At 40.4% G+C, this 16,860-nt stretch overlaps 1 long non-coding RNA gene across 1 annotated transcript in view; it reads right to left on the reverse strand.

Annotated features, from left to right (window-relative positions):
* LOC125432511 overlaps nt 1-16,860 on the reverse strand; it is a 120,411-nt gene that overhangs the window by 57,056 nt on the left and 46,495 nt on the right. Inside the window, exon 2 of the long non-coding RNA XR_007244486.1 lies at nt 7,922-8,031. This is a non-coding gene — a long non-coding RNA (uncharacterized LOC125432511). The remainder of the gene's footprint in view (nt 1-7,921; nt 8,032-16,860) is intronic.

A 16,860-nucleotide genomic window follows, 5' to 3' on the forward strand; every position in this document is an offset into this window, starting at 1 on the left:
ACAACCAGCATGCAGCTTTTTATATAAGAGATACGGCATAGAAATGGTGAAGGCTGAGTATCATTCTTCCTGCTTTTTCAAGAAGGCTAGTGGCTTAAATATCCTTCTTTAAATCTCTTCACATCTTCCATCAAAATACAATCTCCCCGCAGTTCCCTCTTCCTGCAAGTTTCCATGTCTTCCATATTTCTTTTTACTGAAAAAGAATAATCTTCCTACATTTTATATAACTTAAAAAGCTGAAGTCATTTATTGAAAATGTCATAAAAAACAAAATATCACAGTTGAAAATATGATATGGGGGAAAGAATCACATCTACGGAATTGCTTGGTTCAGCATCATATGTAAGATTTTCAGGTATCATGAAACTGAAATCATTGTTCCTTGTGCTCTGAAGTGGGTATTATGGAGCAACTAGTAAATCCATTAGATATGCAGTGTTGTGTTACTGCTTCTTCATTTTCACAGACATGCATATGGCAAGGACTAAGTTCCACTGGAAGAACCAGGGATTTCATTCCCATAATTTATGATGTTGTTCCTAAAGATAATGGTTACATAGACAGCCCAAATCCCCAATTCCAAAATATGGCTGTTTTTATCCTAACAGCAATGTTCAGATGGATGAAGGCATATGTTACAGTTTTAAGCTGTCAGGGTTTGGGCATGGAGTAATGCAAAATGATGGTTTAATTTTAACTGTTGTTAGTTAATGAAACCAATATGCAGTAGATTAATGCAAATCAAAGGTTGCCTTGACAAATGGTTCTTTCACTGCCTTTGGTCTGTAGCTAGGGAACTTTGGAAGGATTAAGTTGGGTGGTCATTTGCCATTCCAAACAGTCGTTAAGAATAACCATACTTAATTGACTTCAAATCAAGGTTCTTCCAGAACCTCATTTGATGGCTCTTAACTAGGTATAGTTCATGGAGTAGCACACATTTAGATAATCATGTTAACCATGATTATCATGCTAACCATGATTAATTAAGCCATGATTTTGCATTTATGTTATGTCTTAATTGAGTTTTGGAATCAAATTTAGCATTGGGAAATTTAATGAAAATTTAACCTTTTAAAATGTTTTTGTCAAATACGATAGTACAAGAAGGAACCCACGAGAACTTGCAGAAGGCATCTCTTTCCTCCCCCCCCCCAGTATTTCCTCTTTCCCTCATATGAAAGCCTTCATAGCCTCTCCCCTTTGCTTTCTCTCCTTCCCGCCCAAAAGCTGTCCTACATCCTGCCCCTCTGTCTTTAGCTCCTCCCATGCTGAGGTTGCTGCCAGGCCTAGTGTTGCCAGCCTCCATGTGGGACCGGGAGATCTCCCAGAAATGTAACTGAACTCCAGAGATTTGTCCTCTTGGAGAAAATGACTGCTTTGGAGGGTGGTCTTTATGACATTATATCCAACTGAGAGCTTTCCCTTCCCCAAACCTGCCCTCCCAGACTCTACCTCAAAATCTCCAGGAACTTGCCAATCTGGAAATGCCAACCTTAGGCCTGGCCACAATGAGTCTTTTTTCAAAGTCCAAAACAGCCCGAGAAAGCACCCTACTTCCTTCAATTGCCTTTCATCATCAGAACCAAGCCTAGAATGCTGTTGCTGCCTAGCAGTGGCCACTGAGGGGATTCATTACTTAAAGCCGCAATTGCTCCTTTTACCATTTTTGGGATTCGTAACCCCCCCCCCCATATTTTTTTTTTTTTGGATTTCACATTTTTCTGCAAACCTGGGGCTCCTTTCAGGTTTGTTGAAACCTCTCTTGCCCACTCACAGCTCCAGTCATCGGATTTAAGTGTTCTCAGATTTAGTTGACTTTGCTAGTATATACACAAGAGGAAGGCCTTCAAGTCCTGTAGGGAGGAATTACATCTCCCATTGCATCTCCTCACCACCTATCTTAAGTCTGGCAAAGGTACCCACTTTGAGTTCAACTCAGCTTCCTTTGCCACCACAGCTAGGCTCAGAGCTGCTCCAGGTGCCTGCTGCTACCCCAGCTGGGCCCACAGTGGATCCTGGCAGCGACTTGCACCCATTCCAAAAGTAAGTGTGTTGTCTGTGCAATGCTTTTTTTAAAATGAGGGAATTTAAATCCCTGTTTATTTTTTTATTTGGGAAGTACCCAAATTTTGCAGAAGAATCTCTTTAGCATTGGTGTGGTCTCGATCCAGGGATTTAGGTATTTGCAAATGATGGGGTTCAAATGTCACTTTTAGATATATAGATGATAATTACATTAAGTAGTAGTATATGGTACACATGCATAGGGACTAACAGTCCATGAGACAGACCTTTTCTGCCTTACCTTTTCTTACTTGTGGTCAGCTTGTCTCCCTGAGTACTGTATAATCTGATTTTTTTAAAAAAAGGGTACTAAATGATACTGTTAAGTATTTGCTAGTTGAGAGGAAAGGAGAATCAATAAAATTTGAAAAAGCAAATGCATGTGTATTCCAGGAAGCAGCCCAGGTATTTTGGAGAGTTAAAGGTAGTATAATAAAAGTGTAATTTCTTATGATACACACAGTAATTTTGTTTATTGTACTGTCATCTGTGGCTAAAAAGATTCAAGAAGTTTTTGAAGTAAATAAAGCCTTGTGAAACCTGTAAACAGAGGTGAATGAGGGAGAAGTGTTCACACCATAGACAATGATGCTACTACTTTCAGTTATGAGCAGAAAACCCCTTATAATCTGTCTTGTGTGCGAAGTGTACAGAAGTAGGTTCTTTTCCAAATCAAATTTTACTGTAATTTTTAAAGTCTTTCTGAGGCAGAGCCTGTGCCATATGAAGTTGCCAGGTTATACTGGAAACAATTTTTCCCAGGTCCACTCAAAATAACTGTCTGGTTTTGCTTTGGCATTTTTGTTCACTACACAGACGGAATCACATAAATCACTATTCTTCAGTTCTATAAATGTCGATAATACTGGCAACCCCTCCCCTGCTCCCCCCCCCTGCTCCTTAAAGGAACTGGGCATGTTGCATGAAAAGTTTTCAGAAAACTTGTGAGATTCTTGGATAAAAACATAATTGAAGAGGCAAGCAGTTATCATGAAAGACAGCACTACCCTTTTTTTTTTAATTCAAGAGCCATGCTGTAATCCTGGCTCCTAGGCAACCCATCACCAGCAAATCTGGGATGACGGATTTGTTTTGACTGCAGAACCATACAGACAAATGGAACAGACAGATGGTATGATGCGCATTCATGATGCATGCCCTTGTATCAGAGTTTAGTCCATAGTCAGTCAGTCTGTCTGTCTATCTGTCTATCTTGCAGCAGTGGGAAGGTTTAAAGCTAACCTAATCACGAGGGGAGACACCCTCTCTTTTTAGTTCTAAGGAATTCATAGAGGATACTGTGCTGAGGGGGTCCAAGCAAAAATGTCAACTTTTTAAGTGGTTCTTTTTAGTAAAGATGGGACATACCATCTTTAATGAATTCATCCCTGAATAATATCTCTGGGCAATGAAAGAGAGCTAACATTAGCTCTTTTCCCCTCCGAGATGACCAAAAAAATAAGAGTGTTAACAGCATAACAATGTACTAAGGACATTTGGCTCAGTCACTCTTGAAACAAAGTCACTCTTGGATGCAAAAAATGCAGTGACAGTTTACTTCTCTTCACTACAGAGGAAAGACGCCTCTTCCCCTTATTTTCATACGTCTTTTATCTGGAAGCCTGCTTGACTAAACAGAGAGAAAGGAATTGCTTGTCAGCAAATGAGACAAGCAGTGTTCATAATAAAAGCTGGTATTTATCCATCAGGGTTGAAACAGTCATCATTCAGAAGTGAGGCAAACAAACGACCAACTTTCCCTGCTTCCAGGCCATGTATGTTTTTCTCTTCCTTTCATTTTCCTCATAACTTGTTAACCGATCATGGTTAGAGTGATTTCAGATACATCATGGGCAGACTGAATACCACTTCTTTTGAAGAAGCTGCTGCAGAGACTAGTGTATCTTTCAATGGTAATTCTCAGATTATCTTCACCTCAGCTAGCATGGTGTAGCAGCTAGAATGTCAGACTAGGATCCGGAAGACTCAGAGTTTAGCCACTATGCTGCCATGGAAGCTTGCTGGGCATCCTTGGGCCAGCCGCACATTCTCAGCCTTAAAGAGTTGTTCTTAGGTTAAATGGCGGACAGGAGAATTATATAAGCCATTGGGTCTCCTCTGGGTAGAATAGTGAGGGTGTAAATAAGCTAAATAAGCTCATTAAGAAGTCTGAAGAAATACACCCCCCCCCCTAGTTTTAGGTGATGTCCTTGACTTATGGAATTCAGGATACCAATATCAACTTGTTCTGACATTTCCTAAGAGCTGGCATGAATGTTATAGGAATCAGCATCCTTAGGGTTTTTTTTTTCAAACTCATACCCAGAGCTGGATTTAGATGAAGAGACGCCCTGGGCTATTGCACTTGTGAGGCCCCTCCCAATACCTCATGATTAGAGGAAGATGGAAGAGTGCTTTAAACAAAAGATAGGATTATTCTGAGATGGAGTGCAAAGAAAATTACTGAAGGGTTGTTTAGAGATTACAGCACATTATGACAGCATGTGTAAGAAAGGCCTATGGCTGTGTCAAAAATATTATACACCTTGACTTGGGCCCCCCCTCGATTTTGAGGCCCTAGGCTTCATCCTGCCAAGCCTACAGGTAAATCCAGCACTGCTTATACCTATCAGCCCAGTTTTAATTGATGATATGAATCTTGCTCATCACCTGCTCAACTTCTCTGCCTTTGCTGGTGTCCACCAGTGATGCGAAAGCTTGTAACAACATGATCCTGACCTGCATGGTAAGCTCTACAAAGCAACAGGCCACAAAGGATAACCTCTCGCCTGATGTCTGTTGCCTTGACATATGTCAAGCTCTTTGAATATCTGAAGCATTCAAACATAGATGTCAGATCTTAGTAATATCCTAAGCATTTTATTCGCTTCATGCATGACTATATGGTTGTTGCAAATATTTGGCTTTTACCATTCAAAAATAGTTCAAGCAAGCTGTCAAGACGGGAAATGCTCATACAAAGTCTTCTACTTCTCACTTGTCAGAAATCCCAAAGAAAAATAGTTTCGGCCTGTGGGCATACATAAGACAAAGAGTAGCTGCAGAGATAGCTGAAATGAGAAAATGGTGGGGACTCATGTTCAGAAGTTCTTAAAAATGGGAACAAATTATCTGTTTTTCTTGGTAGTTTTCTGTTCCTAGCAGGGTGTTTCAAGAAGCCTAAATCTTTAATTTGCCTGCCTCTAACAGCTGCTTCTGATTCTACCACAAAAAAAGAAATTATAGCTTTCAAACCTTCATTTTGTTGCTTTCACCTATAATTCTCAAGTTCCAGTCTCTGTCTGTCTGACCACTCACTGTTTTTTTTAAAAAAAAATTAGTGGCTCTTCACCCCCTGCCCTCCCACCCCACCCGCTTTGAAAAGGATAGGGACAGAAAAGAAGTGTCTCTTAAATATCTAAAATATACGTTGTGTGTACAGAAACCAGTAGCAGCATTAACATTGACAATTCTTGAGCACACAAAAAACATCCTTCCAGTTGTACAAAGTGGCACAAAACAAACATTGTAAGAACACTCTTTGCTGAGTTATCAACAAACATGTTTGTTGATTTTGTTGTTTGTGGCTGTTACTTTTAAAATCTCTATTATCAGGCTTTGTAGCTTTCACAAAGCTAAAGAGGGGTTTGATGAATTGCTTGTTACGCAATTGAGCTGTTTGTTTTATTTGTTTGATATTTCTGTTGTTTTAAATTGTGATGTTTATTTTTGTTTTTCATTATTTTTATTATAAGTTCCTTTCAGGGTCTGCTACTGGCCAGATTGCAACATACTCACTGGTGATATATTCTGGTCTGTCACTGACACACATGCTAGTGTAATTTGCAGGATGTATTACTATAACGTGTTCTATTTGAGTCTTCCTTTGGAACATGTTCAGAAACTACAGAAGCTATTTTGACGGGGTGTACATGAATGTAAGTCTGTTTTTAATTCAGACGAGCTTACTCTAAGGAAAGTGTTCCTTAGGAACTTTCTAAGGAAAGTATTCTGAGTATAGTAGCTGATAGCTGGTCTAGTTTGCGATAGCAAGGGTTTTGATAATTGCTGGCCTTGTAATCATTTTCTTTCCATTTTAGATGGCTGCCACTGGCTATATGGTTGCTTTGGGCCTAATTGAAAAAGCTGTCTTTGACCTTTAAAGCACTAAATAGCCCGGATCCGGGATATCTGAGGGAATATCTTTCCCCAAAGCATCTATTCTCTCAAGGCATCAACAAAGGTCCAAATGAAGATATTTGTGTCTTGCTTCAATTTTCCAGTAGTATGTGTTACGGCCATTCTACAACATATCTGAATCATGAACTTTCAGAAACAGGCAAACTTATTTTCAACCAGCAAAGTGGAATTCTGGGGCGTCCCCAGGTCCTACCTGGAAGCTGGCATACCTAACAGAAACACATGTTTGTGTTGTTCTTACACAACTCAATACATTCTCCCCTTGGAATCTCCTTCCTAGTGAAGTATATCAGACCAAATTTTGCTAGGAAAGGCCTTCTTTTTGCAGGAGGGTTGTGGTTCGCTGGATTAACAGTTATCTTGCTGTTTTGTTCAGCTATATTGTAGAGGCAATGTTGTTAATTATTGTTTTGATTTTTTTTAAAAAACCCACATTGCTAATTTTAATGAGATTCTGAGCATTTGCATTAGGCAAGTATTACATAAATGGAAAAGTATATTCCCCATCACTGGAGAGCCTGCAGCTGCTGCATCCTAGCCCAGTCCCTTTCTTAAGGGTTCTGAGGAGGGGTCCATATTGTGGCTTCTAAATTAGAGTCAGGGGTAGTGGTGGAAGGCAGCTGCTGAACTGAGATGCGCACAGCTCAATCTTATACGCACGCACGCATGCACACACACACACACACATATGTAGGCACTGCAGAACGTTGCAGATGTTCATAAAGTCTTAATCAATCTTTCAGATTCCAAATCTGTGCATGCTTACTTCTTTTGTACGTCTTGGTCAATGTGAATCCTGCAATCTAATGTCCCTTAAAAAGTGTCAAATGTTGGGGCCAAGATCTGTTATGTTCATTAGTCACAGATTGATTTCTAGCTGCAAATCTTCTGTGAGCTGAATTGGAAGCCTTATCGTTCAGCCAATCTATGGAAAGCAAAAGCCCTCTGGGGCTCAGATTGCTACCTTATTCCATCCCTCCCCATTGTGATTGGTCCTGGCCCTTTCCTGTCTGTATACAAGTTCTCCTTCCTGACAGCAGGCTTTCTCTGTGCAGCAAGTCACTTTCATGTGCAGCACACAGGCATCAATTTTTGTTCCTAGCAGGCATCTCTGACTCTGCCAGTCACACTATCTGCTTTCCTTTCCATTCCTGGACTGTCTGCTAGGAACTGATTTTGGTTTCCTTCTCAGATAAAAAATAAAATTTTCCTCAAACATGCAGCCCCTCTAGTGCCTGTCAGAAGTCATGATGGGGGATAACACTAGTTATTTGTTATTTAGTAGGAACATAAATCAAGACAACAGGAGAGATGCTGTGCTGTAAGTCATAGCAGTTTTTCCTACCCCCAAGATGAAAGCATTGGGTCTTCACTATTGTGAGGACTAGAAATTTGAAAACAAATCTTGAAATCAAATATTAGAAATCCTGCTATTGTGCTAAATATAAACATTCAGCATAAATAGGTATAAAGGCTTGAATGTCGACTAGTCCTAGCTTTGTGTGTAAAACAACAAACCTTTAGGGAGCTGAAGGAAGAGAACTATGCATTTTTTCTCCATCTCTTTGGCATTTTGATACGGTTTACAGGAATGATTTATTTCAATGATTTACTAGCATTACAGCGGAACAGACTAATCTCTGCACTGTACCTTGGAGACTGGATAACCTTCCTCATGTGCTCCTCTTGAGCTGATGCAGAAGATGCCAGACCCAGGTGCCTTGAGCTCACTTTCCTGGAGATCTATTTTGTCCAATTCACCTGGAAAATATGAAAAAAGGAAAGGAGACTTAATATAAATTGTATGTTTAAATTGCTAGATGAAAACAGAAGCAGTGTGGAGGAAGTAGCACTGTAGAACTACATAAATATGTAGCTGTGAGGACCATGAGAGAGAACACAGTCTCTCCCCCTCCCCCGCTTTTTACAGTCTCCCCCTGTAGCTTCCAACAGTTGCAGATAGCAAATTCTGCACCTCACTATCCCAACATTCCATCACATCCAGACTGACAGAACCCAGGCTGGAGCTACGCAAATATGCACAGGACTGATTCTCGAAAGCAAGGATTACTCTGGATAAATGATATACTATAGGATTTCCAAAGGCATCCTTTCACTTTCTCCTTTGTAAAAGAGTGCTATTCTTATTTAATGGAAAAAATAAAAGCACTTAGGAACATCACTGTGGTAGAAACAGAAATTGTCCTCTAATTATATCACTATGGATCCTGGCCCTTGAGGATCTCCCATGATGAGATGTGCTGTACTTCCCAGTGGGGATCCTTATGATGCAAGGCCTCTCCACTCACAATGATGGACATTTTACTAGCAAAAACAATAACCCCAATACCATGCTAAAAAGACCAGCTCACACTGATTAATAAAATAGTAGAAAGAATCTGTATCAGTCTGTGTCTTTCTTATGCAATGTACACAATCTGACTACAAGCAAGGGATTTCTTTAAAGTTCTTCTAAATGAAACTTGGTGTTCCAAGGATAAAAAAGAGTATAACAGTTCCATAATTTTGTATGTTCTGAAATCGCATTTTCTTAATTTGAAGTGTTTGGTAGATGACTGCTGACATTTCAAAGCTTACCTCCCCATTAGTTTAGTTATGTGACAGACACTGCTTATGAAACTGAAATAAAAGCCACTAGCCTGCTGCAGTGGAGTACCAGGCCTAAACGGCGTCTGGGGGCATGATTGGCTTCCTGCACCCCCCCAGCTCCCCCCTTGCCCAGATCTCCACCCAAATATGGGCACCAGCAGGGGGGCTGGAGGGGGGCACGGTTTGGACCGGTATCGCAGCAGCAGGCCTGCTTCTGAGATGGCCTGCCCCGAGCCCTGCCCCCCATCTCCCTGCAAACTGGCTCCTGCCTTCCCCAGGGCTGGGGGAAGAGCTGGCCTGTGGCCACAGCAAACAGCTTAGCTGGTGAGCGGCGTCCCGGCACAGGGGGAGCTGCCGGGCACTGGTCAGATGGCTGTATTGTGTGAGAGGCTGGGCACAGGGAACTGGCCAGTGCCCGGCGCCCCCCCCCCCACATGATGCAACGGCATGCACCAGGGGACATGGGTTACCCCATGTCCCCATGGGCAGTACACCCCTGGTTTAGTGTTATGGAAAGTCCCTGAGAGGGAGGGAGAGGGTGTGATAGACTCTGAGAGCCCTGCCTTTTGAGTGCAGCAATGTGAATGGTTATTTTGAAAAATCCCAGTATTTGCAAATATAAAAGACAGTGGTTGCATTTGGGTACTGCTTTTCTTCCATTGTCACTATGGGTTGATGTAAGTTCCAATATGACATTCAGGTTTTCTTTATCACAATAGTTGTTTTTGGATTGAGGAGAGTTATTTTGCATGGCTATTCAGGGAAATGTCTGCTAGAATTAACATAAACCCTACGATATATGTTTCAGTTGCTTTCTAATAAAACAATGGAAATGTTTTGAATTAAAGAGGATGATTCAGAAGTAGGTCCCAGTGTTTTAAAAATCTTCTTGAAAACTAAAATCCTCTGCCCAACATGATATTTTGATTTTAAGTATTGTTTGGGGAATGAAGCATATTTTGAAATGTAGGAGGGACAACTTGCTCTAAATAATTAAAGGTTTTTAGAAATCTGTGCAGGCAAAAAAACCAGACAGTTCATCATCTCATCCTGCAATCTGAAACATACACGCTTGGAAGTAACTCATTGAAATCAAATGCTATTAACTAGAAAACTATTCTGGGTCATTAGATTAAACATGTTGGGATTTAATTTTAAAATGGTATGGCAATATTCTTTCATTCCAGGGGTTTTCTTTCTAAATTCAGGAACATATTCAGTTTCTGGATATGACAGTTTCATTGTCAGAAGAGTTGATGCACATATTCAAATTTGATAGTGACCTGGCTGTGATTGCTGGCAGTATTTTAATAATCCAGTGAATTTACGTGATAAATCCAGATTGAATGACACAAATGTTGTTTTGAAGATGGGTTGGTGGCCTCAGACGTGTACCATTCGCAGAATCAATCTGCATCTCTTAGAATGCTGTGTTGAGAAATTGGGTTGACTATTTGTGCAGCAGGGGGTGTTAATGTTGTTTCACCTTCCACCTCAGTAGACTGATAACACTATCACCATTTGCCTGCTCTTAGTTTTGTGACTGTATTAACTAGGACCATGGTAGAGTAAATCATACAACTACTTGGGTAATACAGCTACTTGGGTGTGTACTAAAGTGCCCATGTACTCCAAGTGCTGATTTTAAGCATCAAAGCACTTAACCTGAAACCTGTATATCTGCAACTCTCCTGGTAGGAACCCTCAAGAGGCCTATACTTGTCATAACCACGGCTGTTTCCAGTCTCAGTGTCGAAGGATGTTAGAATGGTTTCAGCTGGTACTTGAGCTTTTCCAGCTGCAGGCCCACTTCCTTGGAATAAGCTGCCCACAAACATGTAGGAGGTGTAATCTCCAGCTAACTTTTTGGAGATGTTTATGGCTGAATTATTTGACATGCTCTTGTGCTATTTGAATATATTGTTGTTGCTGGTTTTAATGTTTATGGAATTATCTATATCTGGAAACCACTTTGAGGCTATGACAGAAAGAGTTGCATAAACAATTCAAGTAATTGGAAATTCAGTTGTTCCTTGCAATACATGTAATTTCATCGGTCACTGTGGGCCCGCCATCAAAGACGAGCATTCATACTCCTATGATGTTCGCACCTCAGCCCCAGAATTTGCTGAATTCACAGCTATTCAGTATTGTACTGCTGTGAGATGCTCGGTGCCCTTATCCATAACCAGATAGTAGCAGCAGTACAAGGATGCTAGGCAAGCAGTTACACGAGCATGAACAGTTAGGATTAGATCCTATTTTTCACATGCATTGTGGGAATTCTGTTCAATTATTTGTCAGTTGAAGCGACCTAAAATCAAACCGAAGGCAAGTCCACAAACTGAAACCCTCCCAGGGCTTGGTAAATTTCTCAAATTTAGTTTCTGCTAGGCATGGCTAAAGTTGAATCGGAGCAGTTCACAGCCTTAACTGAAATAGATAAAATGGTATGAGTTTTCTTGATAAGTCTCATCCTTTTCAGAATTCTTTGGATACTTGACGTTCGAATAGTAATAGCTAAATATTAGTAGCTGATAAGTGGCACGATCCTCTATAAGGTTAAGAATATTCCATTGATCAGACTAATTTTTAGCTGCTTGAAATTACATCAAAAGTGTCACCTTTCAGAAGTTGGCTTATGACTTTGCGCTAAAGTCCCATCTGCTACTAGCTTTTCAAGCAGGGTTATAAATCATGTGACCTCTGACAAAATCCCAATTTAAAGGTATTAAGGTCAGTTTTCTGACTGTCACGTTTACTGTCTTCAGAACAGAAAACTCTGGCTTGAAGCAGATCCATTTGGAACTCTGACACAAAACAACTGCGGGAAAAACCCCAGAGTTTGTGACAGGATGCCACATTGCAGCAAGCTGCTCAAATGTCCCCCTCTTTGCTAGGAAGAGGAAAATTCTCACTGCGGTGGCTGCATTACATCTTCTGTATTAATGGATATTTCTGGAGGTGAGAGAAGAAATAGATGTTTTCCACCAGCCATTCATCTCCTGTAACATCTAGTTTCATCTCGGCTTCCTTTGAAATTCTGATGAAAGCTTTGCCTAACTTGTCACATTTTATCTGTATGATGCATGCTCTCACATATAGGTTTCTAGTTACACTAATGCATCTCGTACCTACCCAGTATAGCTCCTTGTTTTTGTTTTTTTTTGCTCGAACAATTTGTGAAGATGCTAAGGGAAATAAAAAAAGACAAATGTTCCAAAATGTGGATGGAAAATCGTGCTTCCTTTGTTTCAAGGAAGTAAAGGGGGCTGGGGGGGGGGGCTTGGACCTAGAGTTATGGCTGGATGTAACAGCTGTGGCCCTGAACACCTTTTTACAGCTTCAACTGGTTAACCAGTGGCAACCTTTCCTGGGCAGAAAAGATGTGGCCATTGTGGTGCTTGCCTTGGTTATATCTAGATGACATTATTGCAATGTGTTCCACGTGAGGCTACCCATGAGAAGTGCTAGAAAACTTCCATTTGTGCAAAGTGCTGAAGCAGCTCCCTTGACTAGATGAGTTGCAGGGGAACATATCTCTCCACCCTTGGCCATGTAGACTGAGTCTCAGTTTGTTTCTGGAGAGAACTCATTGTACTGATGTTAACCTTTAAAGCCCATCACGACTTGTGATCAGCATAACTGAAGAACTGTCTGCTCCCTTACCGGTATGTACCTTCCCAACCACTATAATCATCAGCCAAAGCCCTGCTTTAAGTGCCCCCCCCTTTCAAAGGAAGCTGCAATGAAACTGGATATTATAGGAGGTTAATGGTTGGTAGAAGAAGAAAAACCCAGTTCCTTCTCTCACCTCTGATAATGCCCATTAATACAAAAAAGTGACGCAATGCTGTGAGTTTTCCTCACAAACTGTGTACTTTATATTGCGAGGGGAGAGAGGAAGATATGCCAAGAGGCTGTTGGTTTTGGTAGAAACAATACATTCCTGCGCCATCTGCTTCCACCCTGCAATCTGCTAAGGCTGGCAACATTTTAGGAGAGGGGGGCTGCACATCTAGATGTTGCCACTAAATAGATGCAAAAGTCTATTCGTTCAAAATGTCTGAAAGAATGTCAAAGCAATGCAAAAGAATGTTCAGTGAGATTAATTAAAAGTGTAATCTTAAACCAATCTAACTTTTCTAAGTCTGCTGAAGTTAATCATCTTAGAAGGTGTAATTCTTCTTAGAATTGTACTATAAATTTATTTACAGTGTATCAGGTTGGCAACTCTCAGGGGAATTCATGGAGATTTGGGAACGGTATGTTGAAATCAGTTTTGTATTCTCTGACTCGATGTGGTTATCCAGGGTCTCAGGTTGAGGTCTTTCAAATCATCTGCTGCTGATCCTTTTTATCTGGAGATTCTAGGGTTGAATCCTGGAGCTTCCACATGCAGGGCAAATTTTATGCCATGGAGTTCCCTTGATTTAAGAGAAAATGGGACAAATGTATATCTGTCATCTGCCGCTCTGGGATTTAAAGCAATCCAAGGGGGACATTTCTGACTGGGGCCATAGCATGGGGAAGAACAGTTAACTGTCGCCATTCCTGTGGATTCTTTGTGCAAATGAGTTATGTTGTGTAGTTTGGTTCATTAGAGACAGGGTTAAACTCAGTACAACCACATTTTTTTTAAAAAAAATGTAAAGTTTCCAGAGACACCATGCAGATCAACCGTGTTGCTGTTTTGGCAGTTTTGCTTAACTCCCAAAAGGGAACATTTGAGTGCATTTGAACTAAAGGGCTGTTGCTTAGGAACCAAATAAAGTTGGCATCATGATAAAAGAGACTATGCAAAAGCTGGTTGGAGGATCTTTTGTTGAGGTGGGTAGTAATGTCCCCTTTTCTTTAAATGGGATTTCCTAGATAACCAATATACCACTTTACATGTGAAATCCCTTTTATTTTCTGATCCAGCAGAAAATATTTTATATAAGTCCCACTTCACATATAACCTCAATATGCAGCATATACATGCCATGGAGTGTAAGAATGAGTTTGTGGGTCTTCTATCATCTTCCTCTATTCTTGTTTCAATAGACCATGGGATACATCTTCTGCCAAAGATGTAGATTATTACTGATTATTACTACAGTACCAATTTGGATAGGCATTTCCATGCATAGAGCCTTGTTTTTACTAAATATTCTATGCAGCACAGCAGAGAGCATATGAATACAAGCATATAAATACATTTGTTTGCAGATATATTAACCTCACTGAAACTTTCACTTCCATCAGAATTCAGAAGCTACCATAGGCGATGTGGCTATTGAGAGTTATTAAAGGATGTGTGACTTCTGTGTTTATTTCATCTTCACTTGGTAGAGATAGCCCAGGACATTTTGCTACCTGAGAGAAGAAATATAATTGGTTCTCCTTTCATAGTGGTAAAAATATAATAATAAAAAATGGATAGTTTTCTTTCCTGTAATGTTGCCTCAGCCAGCAGCAGCCATCAAGCCATCAACCAATTGATAGTGTAGGCCCTGGTTCTCAGTACTTTCTAACACAGGTGGGTAAAGGAAAAAAATCTTGAAACAAACTGAGACTTGACAAACTAAACTCTGGGATTGGACATAAATGACATACAAGAATCACAAAGATAATTTTCCTGCAAGTATGCACAAGTGTAAGAATATGGCTGATTATGCACAAGATGTTTGCTGTGCAGTGGGGGTGAATGTCAGTCACAGCAAGATTTCTTGTACGGATGAATTTTCTTGAGCCCCACTTTTTACTTTCCATTCTCTCCATGGCAAGTGATGCCACTTCTAGCACGACTTTAATTTGTCTCACTGCCAGAGTGGGGCAGATATGCTAGTGAGCACAGCTTGGCCCTGGACATCATCAATCTGCCCACAGCCAGCCTATCTAGCTTTACCCTTCAGAGAAAAGCTCAAGCACCCAGGCTCATTGTTTCAGCCTGAATAAATGTCTATAACCTCCGCAGTGATAAGGACACTTGATCTCACACCCCACACCTCTAAATTTGGACCTCTAAATTTCCATATCAATATATCAAAGTTTTGATATAATAACAGAGTGCTCTGAAATCAAAAACCTCTCTCTCCTCCTGCAGCACCAGCAGCAACAGGAAGTATGTGTGTGGAGGGGAGGGGGAGACAATACGAGCTCTAGGACATAATCCCCTTCTTCAGCAGTGTGTGGTCCAGGGAATTGCTTTGCCTGTTTCATTTGGGGAGTTTTCGTTTTGGAAAGGACTACAGTATCGATGTAACTGCAATAACAGCAGTATTGATATAACAATAATTACAAATAATTACAAAGCCAGCAAACTTGAGACTACCAGATGTGATGAGATCTGTGCTTTTAAGGTTGAGTTGATGGGCAGAGTTAAGAAAACCAGGAAAAGCAGGTCTGACAGAGTTTTCAACCGAAAATTGTGTGCCCAGGAGTGTGTGCCTTGTCACTTGTAAACAGAGAATTGCTAGGAGACCCCACTATAAGCCCACTGTGCAGTGAAGAGTTCCATTCTTAACGGGCCTTTGTATATTTGCAGACTTGCACATGTTGTCTTTTTGTTCCAGCATGCACATGAGAAAAACATCAGTGTAAAAACTAACATAAAATGAATCTTAAGTTTTGTGGAGCTACAGGAGCTGAGGGAAAACAATCTGAAAGGTGGACACCAGTAGCCATGGGAATAGAACAATCTGAATCAGTTTTTGAACTTATATATATTTCCATATCCTTCTGAATATAGTATAGTGGATTTTATCCTTTGGAATTCTTTCCAAAGTTTTCCACAGATCAAGCTGCATCGATAGATATCTGTCCCATCAGTTAGAGCAAAATATAATGACAAACTCAAGACCAATGCGGTTGAGAGGAGAGCAGATCTTCGATCAAGAATCGATTGAAAATTGCTGAGAACAAATGAAAGTGACATTCTGGGGAATACCATTTTTATGCATAGTAATTTATTCTGCAAGCATATAAGCCTTTTTCAGATGTTCAGTTTTGACACACCGAGTGCTTGAAGTGGCAGCCCATGTTCAATGTGCATGATCACCATTTTCTGTGAATAAGGCACCATTTTCTGTTAATTAAGCAATGTGCATATTTCTCAGCTTCAGTATCGGCAAATGTGTGCTGCTGTTTCTGCGCAGTTATTAAAGCATCCTGAAAACTGAAGTTGCATTCTTCAGGGGATATCTGAATAAAATGAAGTATCATATTCTTCTTCTCTGATAAAAAGGTAGCATGTGATTGATCTGTCTTCCAGCTTGTACGATCATAAAACTATAATCCAGTCTTCTTTGAGCCCAGAGTTGAGGGCCCAACATTTGCTCAGAAGGGTTTGTGATGATATACGTTCTAAAGATGGGTCATCACCCTACATTAGACTGTGGTTGATATCATTCACAAAACCATGGTTGATATCAATTACAAGAAGATGAAAAAGTACTATCTTGCCTTGTGTTTTAAATAGATACTGTCACGTCATCTTGGCATATACCTCTCCATCCCAGCTTTCTTGCTCTACAAATTGATTTGCTCTAGAGGGATCTCATGATTTCCTCTCATTATCTTTCACCCATGCATTTGTAACCACAGAGTGGTTGTGTGTTTTTTCTTTGGCTCACAGGCAGACTAGGCTTGGCTTAATATTGAATAGCAGCCAAAGGAAGCTTAATAAGACAAACAGCAGAAAGTGTACTATGCCATGTTTCAAAGGCTGATGTGCCAGGAATTTCAAAGTTTGCTACAGTTCTTGTAAGGGCACTCTTTGAAAAAAAAAAATCCTGAATATTAAATTCTCAAAGGCTTAATATATCCTGTCAAATTACACATAACTTTTGGTTTCTTGTACCTGCATGCACCTTATAGTTCTATTTATTTTTATTTTTATGTTAGAATTCAAATGTAGGTATGCAACCTCATTAGCTGTTTGTGAAAAATTAAGCATGTGTTGGTCAGTTGTGGGTCAGAACCCAAAAGGGAGTCTTA

The sequence above is a fragment of the Sphaerodactylus townsendi genome, linkage group LG05 (assembly GCF_021028975.2).
Source record: "Sphaerodactylus townsendi isolate TG3544 linkage group LG05, MPM_Stown_v2.3, whole genome shotgun sequence".
NCBI lineage: Eukaryota > Metazoa > Chordata > Lepidosauria > Squamata > Sphaerodactylidae > Sphaerodactylus > Sphaerodactylus townsendi.